We start from the raw sequence: 10,766 nt of genomic DNA on the forward strand, positions 1-10,766 counted from the left end.
GGCCTTCAGAGTTCATCAGAAATTTTGGGTGTCTCTGCCCATGACCCCTGGAGGGGAAACAAATGGGGCCTGGTGCTCTCCTGCATGCTCCCCTCTTTTGATGCAAGCAGCAGGGGCTCAGGCCACCAGGACCCAGTCAGTGTCAAGGCCGGACACGGGCTCCTAAAGCAGGTCAGTAACTTGGGTTATTGCTGATGTCATTTTCTCCCCTTTCCTGGGCAGCCTCTCCCAGGTGGAAGCCCCTTTGCAGCCTCCCCTTTTCCATCAGTGCTCCCCTGACCAAGATCCTGTTGCCTCAAGGTCTGATGGGGAGGAGATGGCTCTGCAGTTAATGACGGGAAGATGCTAATGCCTGAAACAGCCTCATCTGCAGCCTTCCCCACCAAAGAGGCTTCCATCTTGAGGGTTAGCGCAGGTCCGTGCAGTTAAAACAGTGGTTCTCAATCAGAGCAATCGCGGTCCATCCCACCCTACCCGACACATTTGGCAACATCTGGAGACATTTTTGGTTGTCATATCAGAGGGGAGGGGGGTCATTGGCATCCATTGGATAGAAGCCAGGGATGATGCCACACATCCCGTAATGCACAGGCCTCCACCAACAAAGAATGCCAAAGGCACCAAGGTTGAGAAATCCTGAGTTAGAAAGAGCTAGATTCCAGCCTGGCTTAAAAAAAAAAAAATGCTACCTCCTGTCTCTTCAGGGAGCAGTGAGACTAGGAGAAGAAAAACCTGGAAGGCAGGGCAGAGGACAGAGAACTTTGCATCCTTCCATCACATTCTCAGTTTGCAGGATGGGCAGGGACTCCTTTGGGAGCAATGCTGCCCAGAAGAACTTTCTGTAGTGATGGGAATGCTCCATATCTGTGATCTGAGAGTCACTAGCCACATGCAACTTATTGGATACTTGATATTTGCCTACTGAGTAAGACGGAGGGCTGAATTTTTAATTTTATTTATTTTCAATTAATTTTCAATTAAAATTCAATACCCACAGGTGGCTGGCTAGTGTCTACCCTGATGACAAAGTACAATGTTTAAGTCCTTCTACCTGCTGGGGGATGCTTCATCCTAGCTAGGAGCAACGGAGGTAGGGAAAAGTGCAGTCCTCGTTCTCAGTGAGGGGCTTCTGAGGGTGGACAGTGCAGGGCTACTGCCCCAGCAGCAGAAGTGGGGCCCTGGGCCCTCTCAGTGTGAGGTAGGGCCACCTGAGCCCGCAAAGACCCAGAGGCCAGAGGCCAACTCTGTCTCCAGGAGGCCTCAGGAGCTTTCAGGGGCTCTCACTCCCAGGCCAGGCTCGAAAGCACAGTCCAACGGGTCAGGGGAAGGATAACCTCTGGCCAGATGCAGAGACGGCTGAAACCTACAAGAGTCCCCCAACTGCACCCCTGTAAGGAGGCCCAAGCCAGGGGTAGATCGTTTAGAGATCACTTGATCCCTATCCTAATATATGAGCTTTGTAATAAAATATCAATGGTGACGACAGGGTAAGGGCTAAATCCGGGGGTCGAACTTCGATTCTGATAGAAAGAGTTGGCTAGTCACCTCAGTCTGTTTCTATTCCTTTTTATAATCATAATTCAATTTTTTTTAGAGATTTTATTTTTTTCAAGTAATCTCTATGCCCAACATGGAGGTTCAAATTTATAATCCCGAGATCAAGAGTCGGATGCTCTACTAACTGATCCAGCCAGGCGCCCCCATAATCGTAATTTCACATGGCAGACAAATTGAAACCCATAGATTTCTGCATAGTTAACTTCCCTACCTCTTTCATATCTTTGCAAAGACCACCACTCCCACTCACTGACCATGACCACCACCCCAGGGTGCCTGGGCTCCTTCTTCCCTACTCTGTTTTCCCCCAGGGCAGTTCTCAGGCCCGAAGTTCCTCTGACACGGACTTATTTATTTGGTTGATCTTGATCACCTGCCTAGCCCCATGTGCACCTCAACTTCAAGAAGGCGCTTGTGGGCCTGTTTTGTTCCCTTCAGCAGCCCAGGTGATAGTCGATCTGCCAAGTGAATGACACACGTCAGGCACTGTCAGGCACTGTGAGTGGGATGGTGCTTGTCACCTCATGATTTTTGTCACAGCAGAAGGAGTAGCAAATGGAGGGAGGCCTGGGGCTTTCGTGACCTTCCCCAGGATGACCAAGCTAGTGTGTGGCAGGGTGTCTGCCCCCACCCCATACTGCTTCCTGGCTATGCCCTACTGTCACTTGACCCCATGGCTGCACTGTGGGTCTGGCAGCTTGTCACGCCTCTGGAGAGATTTCAAGCTTCCCAGGAAGGGCTGAAGTCCTTTCCCTAACTTGCCAGAGAGGCCAAGGTGAGAAGTGCTTAGAGCTAAGCTTCTAGACGCCCTTGCCCAGTGGAGTTTTACCCGAAAAAGCAAATGAACAGATCACATCTCTACAACAAACACAGAAATCAATGGGAAAAGCAGATTCCAATGACAGAACTCTGAATTTACTTACAACCTTCCCAAGAAATTATCTTTTTCCATGAAGTTGGGTGAGTCTAACTTCTCTTCAAGTACTGCCTCCGAGACATTTCTAGAACAGCATTCTACAATGTTCCTTGGTGCTCTAATCTTGGGTCTGTCTCCCTCAGAAAATGTACTTCCTTTGTATCTCTACAGATATTTGTTCTAAGTGCAGGTGTTTCAGTTACTAGCGCTGCAGAGCCCAGAAACCTGGAAATGTAGCAGCTTGAGACAAGTGGTTTATCACGCAGTGGACGGTGGACGGTGGACGCTGTCAGGGACTCAGGGCCCAGTGGGGGATGGCCTGTCTCTGCCCCATGCTGTCTGAACCTCGCTCGTGGCCAGGACCTGAGTGGGTGCTGCGGCCCACTGTGCCCGCACAGGGATCGTCTGTGACCTAGAAGCTTCCTCACAGCAGGGCTGCCTTGGGGGTGCTCAGACTTCTCACTCAGAAGCTCGGATGTCCAACCACAGGTGGCCCAGCAGACAGGGCAGAGGCCAAATGGCCTCTCTGACCTAGATCTGAAAGTTACTCTGCATCATTTCTGTCACGTTGTTTTGGTGACAGGCTAGTCACAAGTCCACTCGAGTCCAACTCAAGGGAGGGGTTACAGACCCCACCTCTCAAAGAATCTGTAGCCACGCCAGAGACCACAGTTCTGAATCAAGTCACCCATAAGCTGACTAAACATATTTATTTTTGATTAGTTGTCTTTATTCTTGGGGCACCTGGGTGGCTCAGTGGGTTAAGCATCTGCCTTCGGCTCAGATCATGATCCCAGGGTCCTGGGATCGAGTCCTGCATGGGGCTCCCTGCTCTGAGGGGAGCCTACTTCTCCCTCTGCCTCTGCCTGCTGCTCCCCCTGCTTGTGTCCCTCCCTCTCCCTGTCAAATAAATAAGTAAAATTAAAAAGAAAAGAAAAGAAAAAATTGTCTTAATTCTTTTATTATTTATATATAATGTGGTCATTTTTAATTTTTAAAAATTGTGGTAAGATATACATAACACAAAATTAGCCATCTTAACCTTTTCTAAAGTGCACAGTTCGGTGGCATTAAGCACACTCACACCCGTGTGCAACCAGCACCACCGTCCTTCTCCAGAGCTTTTCATCTCGCAGAACTGAAACTCTGTCCCCAGTAAACCTTAACTTCCCATTCCCTCACTCCCCTAGTCTCTGGGAACCACCCTTCCCCTTTTTGTCTGGATGAATTTGACTGCTCTAGCTATTGCTCCTAAGTGGAATTATACAGTATTTGTCTTTTTGTGGCTGGCTTATCTCACGTAGTATAATGTCCTCAAGGTTCATCCATGTTGTGGCACGTGTCAAGATTTCCTGTCCTTTTAAGGCTGAATAACATTGTATTATACGTACAGTACACATTTTGTCTATCCACTCATCTGTTGGTAGATAGTTGGTTTCCTTCCATGTTTGGCTACTGAGAATAAGGCTGCTATGAATGTGGGTGTGCAAATTTCTCTTTGAGCCCCTGCTTTTAACTTGAGGGGGCAGATGCCCAGAAGTGGAATTGGTGGATCACATAGAAATTTTCTTTTTAATTTTTTTGAGAAACCTCCATACTCTTCCATAAATGCTACACCAATTTAGGTTTACACCAACAGTGCACAAGGGTTGCAATTTCTCACATCCTTGCCAACATTGTCATTTTCTCCTGTTTTTTAATAGTAGTCATCCTAATGGGTGTGAATGATTTAATACATTTTATTTATACTTAATCCTGAAAAAAAAAACCTCTTGAGGTACACATTGTGGTTATCATCTTCAGTCTAACAGAAAGAAAACTAAAGAGTGGGGAAGCTGGTAGGTGATAGCGCCAGAATCTAACTCCAGGCCTGCCAATCCCTAGTCTCTTTCAGTGGGGCTGTTCCAGCTGAAGTTCCCCCAAAATTCTTCACTTCTCGGGGCACCTAGGTGGCTTAAACATCTGACTCTTTTTTTTTTTTAAGGTTTTATTTATTTATTCATGAGACACACAGAAAGAGGCAGAGACAGAGGCAGAGGGAGAAGCAGGCTCCATGCAAGCAGCCCCATGTGGGACTCGATCTTGGGTCTCCAGGATCACGCCCTGAGTCAAAGGCAAACACTTAACCACTGAGCCACCCAGTTGTCCCTAAGCATCTGACTTTCGATTTTGGCTCAGGTCATGATCTCAGGGTCCTGAGTTGGAGCTCTGTGTCTCTCCCTCTGCCTCCCAACCCCTGACTCATGTGCCTGTGTGTGTGCTCTCTCACCCCAAAAAAATAAAAATAAAAAAAGAAATTAAAGGGTGCCTGGGTAGCTTGGTTAAGTGCCTACCTTTGGCTCTGGTCATGATCTTAGGATCCCGGGATCAAGCCCTACTTTGGGCTCCCTGCTCAGTGGGGAGCCTGCTCCTCTTCTCCTCCCTCCTCCATGGTCTCTTGCTATCTCTGTGTCTCTCTCTAATAAATAAACAAAATCTTAAATAATAAAAGAAAATAAATTAAATTTTTTTTCTTCAATTCTTTTGGGAAACCCCTGCCCTCCCTTGTGTCTCTTCCCATCTCTCTCACTGCACCTGGCATCCATCCTGCTGTCTGAACTCACTGACTGGGGGGCCTGGAGCCAAGGTTCTAATCAGAATCAGTGTTGCCCACGCCAACTTCATCAACCGAGGAAAGCAATCTAGTGTGTAATACAAAAGCACCAAGGCTATGAATCAAGGCCTGTGGTCAGAAGCCTAAGTTGGAGACTCTGTGCGTTTGTCCAAGGGACTCAGCCCCTCTGGGTCTCAATTTGCTCTTCCATAAAATGGGAGCATTCAAAGAGGTGGTACGATCAGGAGGAGATAAAATGTGGTGTCCAAGTAAGATATCACAAACCTTATTGTATTGTTAGGCCTCCTTGCTGTTTTGGGGGTGTGTTCCTCATATGGGCTTTAGCTACCCCTCGGCATTTCTGGCAGGTTTCTGTGGCGAGGCTCCAGCTCCATCCCCTGTGGCCCAGGAAGGGGGAAGCAGCAGCCTCTGTCATTTTGTGCTTTTCGGAGACAACATAACGTATCAGGAACACCGGGTTCTATCAATGCCCACGGCTGGGATTCGACCCGGCTGTGCGGCTGAGCAGCCGTGACACGGCCTCCAGCGAGCCTCAGTTTCCTCGGCTGCAGAATGGGGGTTCATTTTGAAATGCCAGGTCACTGGTGTGTGTGAACCCTGACGCCACGCCACCCACGCCTGTTACTTTCCCTGTCCAGAGACAGGGCTGCGAGCCCGGAGGTCCCACCTCTCCGCGGGAGCAAAGCTGGGGTCGCAGCGCCCTCCGAGGGGCGGGATCCCTGGATCCCTCCCGCGCCGCCCCAGGAAGGGCTCGGTTCCCGGGTCTGCCCTGCCACCTGCTGGTGCGCCGGGCGCTGCGCGCTCACAGGCCGGCCCAGACCCGGTGCAACTGAAGAGCCGGAGTTAGGCCCCCGCCCCCCGCCCCCGCCCCTCCCCCACCCCGGGGTGGGGGTGCTCAGTGGTTGAGCGTCTGCCTTCAGCTCAGGGCATGACCCCGGGGTCGTGGGATCGAGTCCCGCATCGGGCTCCCCGCAGGCGGCCTGCTTCTCCCTCTGTGTCTGCACAGAGCCTGTGTCTCTGCCTCTTCTCTTGTGAATAAATAAAATCTTAGAAAGAAAGAAAAGTGGGAGTTAGGGGGGCCTGGCTGGCTCAGCCAGAGATGCACATGACTCTGGTTTGGAGCTTTCTCTGTCATGTCACAGAAGCTCTATTCACCCTTCCAATGGGGTCCTAGGCTCCTTAAGCTCCAAAACAGAAGTGGAGGGGCTCCCCTCTTAACCCCCTCAGAGGGGCCAGCAGGGAACAGTCCGTCTGGTGCATCGTGGGGTCTGGGATGCTTTTGGCTCAGGCCCCGTGGGCAGCTTTTGGACCTGAGCCTGCAAGTCTCTGCTAGCTCTCAGGGCCATTTCCTTGGGACAGTGGGTGGTGAGAAGGGTGTGCGGGGCCCAGGAGACATCTCACAGCCCCTGGCCGCTTGCACTTGGGCTGGATCTGCCTGCCTCACATGTAAGATGCCTGCGCCCTGAATCACACTAATGGCCAGAAGCTTTCCCCAGAACTGAAGGAAGTGGAGTGTGTGTGTAGGGGGACCCTAGGGAAGAGAAAAAAAAAAACCTAAAACAAGCCCACATCCTGATGTGGCCCAAGGCAGAAGGCTGACGATGGCTGCTCTGTCCCCCCTGAGACCCCTCAGACTCAAAAGCCCTTTTCAGGGAACAAGGACGGTGTTCATGGACAGTGTGTCTTCTTAATGAACTTTACCCTCTCGCCCCCACTGTTCCCAAGGACAACATCACCAAATGTAATTACCTTTGGGAACTGTTGCTTAAGAAGCAAAGGAGGAAGGATGGGCTTTGCCCAAAGCTTCTTATTTATTTGTTTGTTTGTTTGTTTATTTACTTATTTGTTTAAAAGATTTTTTTTTTATTCACGAGAGACACAGAGAGAGAGGCAGGGACATAGGCAGAGGGAGAAGTGGGCTCCCTGAGGGGAGCCCAATGAAGGACTAGATCCCAGGACCCCGGGATCATGACCCGAGCTGAAGGCAGATGCTCAACCACTGAGTCACCCAGGGGCCCTCAAAGCTTCTTATTTTGAAAAAAACAAAAAACAAAAAAACCCAAAACAAAAAACATGGAAAAGTTGAAACAATGATCCAATAACCACTCCTATACTTGTCATCTGCATTTGCCAGGTCCTGATATTGTGCCATACTTGCTTTCTTTCCATATCTCTCCACAGATACGGTGTGGATGTTGATAGAGATACAGGTGTAGCTGCAAATAGGTACAGATCTGCAGATACACACTCATCCGTGTGTGGAGAATGATTTGAGAGGTGCGGACTTGGTGACATTCCACTTGTATTAGGGACTGAATGCTTGTATCCCTCCAAAATTCACGTGGAAGGCCTAACCTCCGAGGTCCTCAGGTGACGGTATCATGAGGTGGGGCCTCTGGGGGGATGGGGGTTAGCCATGAGGGTTCTCTCACCCTCTTTCTGCCATATGAGATGTTGGCCCTCATACAACTCGAAAACGACTGCCAGGGTCTGACCCTGCTGGCACCCCATCTCAGATTTCCAGCCTCCAGAGCCATGAGAAAGAAATATCTGCTGTCTAAAAGCCACCCAATCTACGGTGTTCTGTTATAGCCTGGACTTGGAGAAACCCTAAAGTACTTCAGTGGGCGTTTCCTAAGAATAAAGATGCCGTCCTATGCAACCACGATGCCATTAGCATACCTAAGAAAATGAACAATAATTCAACAATATCCAATATGAAATCTATATTCCAATTTTCATAATTATTCCTCAGATATCTTTGAAAGCTGATTTTTTGAATCCAGGGTGCAACCAAGAGCACACATTTACATGTTATGATCCTTTTTCCTGAGTCCCTTTTAATTGCAAAGACTCCCTTAACTTTTAAGTCTATCTATCATCTATCTATCTATCTATCTATCTATCTATCTATCTATCTATCTATCATCATCATCTATCTATCTTTTGTGGCTTTGCTATTTTTGAAGCACCCATGTGCTTATTTTGCCAAAACTTCTCCACTTTGCATTTGTCAGGTCTTTTCTTCCCCATGACTAGGATTACAGTGAACATTTTTGGTAAGAAAACCTTGTGGGTGTGCAGGGTCCTTCTTCGTGTGTCACTTCTGGAGACGCACAATGCCAGGCTGTCCCACTAAAGCGATACGGAGTGCAATCACTTGGTTAGGGTGGTGACTGCAAGGTCAATGTGTTCTCATCTATTACCATTGTTTCCATTTTCGATGTTCAAAGGGCCCCAAACGGGCAGTGAAAACCCTCCATACCAGCCTTTATACCCTCTTGACAAGACCCTAAGTGAACTTCGGTGGTTCTTTTGTCTCTGGTACCAGATGTCCCAGATTCACTTTGCACCTTCCATTTCTGCTGGGGAACCAGCCATTTCTCAAGGAAAGTTGGCTCCAAGTGTGAAATCCAAGATGTGGGTGTGCTCATCTTCCTCAGATACCCAAGCCTCCAGCTGTGAGTCCAGTTCCTTGGCTTGAGCCTCTTTGCTCTTCCAGGAGGGCTTCTGAGACTAGTACTGTGAGAATTCCACACTAGGTACCTTTGTCCCCACATACTGTGAGTGTGGCTGCACCCAACACAGCGGCCAACCCACCCTGCTTCCTGGCCTGAGCTGGAACAGCCTCTTGTCCCTCGTGTTCCTGAGCTGTGATGCAGACACCTGTCCATTGTCCCCAGGCTGTGGCTCCCCACGCTCTCTCCTGAAACCCCTCACTGTTGACTCCTGGTGAAGGGAGGAGCACTCATCACCCAGCAACATTTTCCAGAAAAATCTTCCTCTGCATGCTCCTCATTCTCTCACTTGTAGGTTGGATCATCTTCTCTCCCTGCCAGCCTGTGGAGGTGGCTGTGAAGCACTTTTATTTATTTATTTATTTATTTATTTATTTATTTATTTATGATAGTCACACAGAGAGAGAGAGAGAGAGAGAGGCAGAGACACAGGCAGAGGGAGAAGCAGGCTCCATGTACCAGGAGCCCGACGTGGGATTCGATCCCGGGTCTCCAGGATCGCGCCCTGGGCCAAAGGCAGGTGCCAAACCACTGCGCCACCCAGGGATCCCTGTGAAGCACTTTCTTTGGAGACTTCACTAAGACGGGATATACTCTTCAAGGCTAAATAAATGGTGGCAGGTGGAGAGAGGACTGGGGCCAGGAAAGAAAAGGGTGGAGGAAGCCCAGTCCTGGGGAGAAAGCCCCAGAGCTCTGTGGCCATGCAGTACTCCAATATCTCCTATTTCTCACTCGGAGGAGAGGGTACTGATGACCAGCCAGGACCCCGGAGCCCTCTGAGCAGCCTGTTTGTCTGGGTTCTGACACTGCTTGACTTCTCCATCTGGAAGCCTCCGATTGGCTGGCCTGATTTGGATCATGCGTCCTTCCCTGGACCAAGAGGATGTTCAAGAGGGTGAAGAGCTCTCGTTGGCCAAGCCTGAGCCAAGTGCCTTCTCTGGAGCCCCTTGGCTGAGAGCCAGGAGAAGAGGCTGAAGGTGGGGGAGGGGTGGCGTGGCTACCCCATGGGGTGATGGCAACAGGTAGGGAAGCCCTACTTCCCGATCCTCAGAAGACCAGCTTGGAATTCTCTCTGAGATCAGGCAAAAGTGCTCAGGCACCATCACCATTTAAAAAACAATATTTTATTTACATTCAGTTTGTCAACATATAGTGTAACACCCAGTGCTCATCTCATCATGAGGTACCATCACCCTTATTATGTGTGAATTTTATATATATTTGGCACGAGGTGGTAGATCCACAGTGGTTTGCAATTTCTTTCTTCTTTTTTTAAATATTTAATTGATTAATTTATTTGATAGGGGTGGGGAAGAGCATAGAGAGAGGGACAAGGAGACTCCATGCTGAGCTCAGAGCCTGGGGGGCTTGATCCCACTACTCTGAGATTACGACCACAGCAGAAATCAAGAGTCAAATGCTTACCTGATTGAGCCATCCAGGCGCCCTGGTTTGGAATTTCTGAAGAGGAATGACATTTTATTTTATTTAATTATTATTTTTTAAAATTTTATTTATTAATTTGAGAGACAGAGGGAGAGCAGAAAGGGAGGGGCAGAGGGAGAATGAGAGAATCCCAAGCAGATTCCAAGCTGAGCACAGAGCCCAATGTGGGGCTTGATCCCAGGACCCTGAGATCATGACCTGAATCAAAATCAAGAGTCAGAGGCTCAAATGACTGACTTGGTTCCTCAAGAGGAATGACATTTTAAATGACTAACAAACAAGTCTTTCTGTACCACTCCTATCTCCATGCTCTATAGCAAGAGCAGCTAAGTGAGCACCTCACTGACAGCCAGTACTGAGGCTCTACTTTCCCCAAACTCTTTGGATTCAAAGTCGATTATGTTAAAAAAGACCAGAAAATGCAAGACACATTTGTTGGCAGATTTTCTTGACTCTCTACGTGTCCAGCTTCCAGTGGAAGCTGCCTTATGTTTCTGCTTTCTTTAATGTGCCACTTGGAACTCAATTATTTTCAGCTTTCTGGCACATCTTCTACCTCCTGGAAGTGGTGGGGAAAGCAGCTTTCTTTCCACTGGGGTTGCTAAGATGCTGGGATGTCACATGAAGGTGCTGTGAGATATTTTTGCCTTCTTGTGAGAAGAATACCTGAGACCAAAGCAGAGGATGGAGAGAATCGAATCTGGCACCATTTATG

Source organism: Vulpes vulpes, chromosome 5 (assembly GCF_048418805.1).
Source record: "Vulpes vulpes isolate BD-2025 chromosome 5, VulVul3, whole genome shotgun sequence".
NCBI lineage: Eukaryota > Metazoa > Chordata > Mammalia > Carnivora > Canidae > Vulpes > Vulpes vulpes.